A 1319-nucleotide genomic window follows, 5' to 3' on the forward strand; every position below is an offset into this window, starting at 1 on the left:
GCGCGAGCGAGAGAGAGGGCGCGCGAGAGAGAGTCCGCGAGAGAGAGCCTGCGCGAGAGTGTGTCCGCGCGAGTGTCCGCGCGAGAGAGTCCGCGAGAGAGAGCGCGCGCGAGAGAGTCCGCGAGAGAGAGAGCCTGCGCGAGTGTCCGCGAGAGAGAGCGCGCGCGCACGAGTGTCCGCGAGAGAGAGCGCGCGCGCGAGTTTCCACGAGAGAGCGCGCGCGCGAGAGTGTCCGCGAGAGAGAGCGCGCGCGCGAGTGTCCGCGAGAGAGAGCGCGCGCGCGAGTGGGCGCGAGAGAGAGCGCGCGCGCGAGAGAGAGCGCGCGCGCGAGAGTGTCCGCGAGAGAGAGCGCGCGCGCGAGAGAGCGCGCGAGAGTGCGCGAGAATGAGAATGCGAGTGCGAGTGAGAGTGCGCGAGAGAGAGAGAGAGAGTACGCGAGAGAGATTGTGCGCGAGAGAGAGCGTGAGCGAGAGTGCGCGAGAATGAGAATGCGAGTGCGAGTGAGAGTGCGCGAGAGAGAGAGAGAGAGAGAGTACGCGAGAGAGATTGTGCGCGAGAGAGAGCGCGAGCGAGAGTGCGCGAGAGAGAGCGCGCGCGAGAATGAGTCCGCGCGCGAGAGAGAGAGCGCGCGCGAGAATGAGTCCGCGCGCGCGAGAGAGAGCGCGAGAGAAAGAGCGAGTGAGAATGAGTCCGCGAAAGAGAGCGCGCGAGAGAGAGCGCGAGAGAGAGAGCGCGCGCGCGAGAGAGAGCGTGCGAGAGAGAGTGCGCGCGAGTGAGAGAGCGCGCGAGTGAGAGAGCGCGCGAGAGAGAGTGCGCGCGAGAGAGAGTGCGCGCGAGAGACAGTGCGCGCGAGAGACAGTGCGCGCGAGAGACAGTGCGCGCGAGAGAGAGCCTGCGCGAGAGTGTCCGCGCGAGAGAGTGTCCGCGCGAGAGTGTCCGCGCGAGAGAGAGCGCGAGTGAGTGAGCGCGAGAGTGCGCACGAGAGAGTGCGCGCGAGAGAGAGTGCGCGCGAGAGAGAGTGCGCGCGAGAGTGTCCGCGAGAGAGAGCGCGCCCGCGAGAGTGTCCGTGAGAGAGAGCGCGCGCGCGAGAGTGTCCGCGAGAGAGAGCGCGCGCGCGAGAGTGACCGCGAGAGAGAGCGCGCGCGCGCGAGAGTGACCGCGAGAGAGAGCGCGCGCGCGCGAGAGTGTCCGCGAGAGAGCGCGCGCGAGAGTCCGCGAGAGAGAGGGCGGGCGAGAGTGAGGGCGGGCGAGAGAGAGGGCGCGCGAGAGAGAGAGCGCGCGCGAGAGTGTCCGCGAGAGAGAGCGCGCGCGCGAGAGTG

General features: G+C 69.1%; 1 protein-coding gene across 3 annotated transcripts in view; it reads right to left on the reverse strand.

Annotated features, from left to right (window-relative positions):
* LOC122561730 (lysine-specific demethylase RSBN1L-like) overlaps positions 1–1319 on the reverse strand; it is a 64581-nt gene that overhangs the window by 35912 nt on the left and 27350 nt on the right. The gene's annotated exons all lie outside the window — the stretch shown is intronic.

Source organism: Chiloscyllium plagiosum, chromosome 23, assembly GCF_004010195.1.
Source record: "Chiloscyllium plagiosum isolate BGI_BamShark_2017 chromosome 23, ASM401019v2, whole genome shotgun sequence".
Lineage (NCBI taxonomy): Eukaryota > Metazoa > Chordata > Chondrichthyes > Orectolobiformes > Hemiscylliidae > Chiloscyllium > Chiloscyllium plagiosum.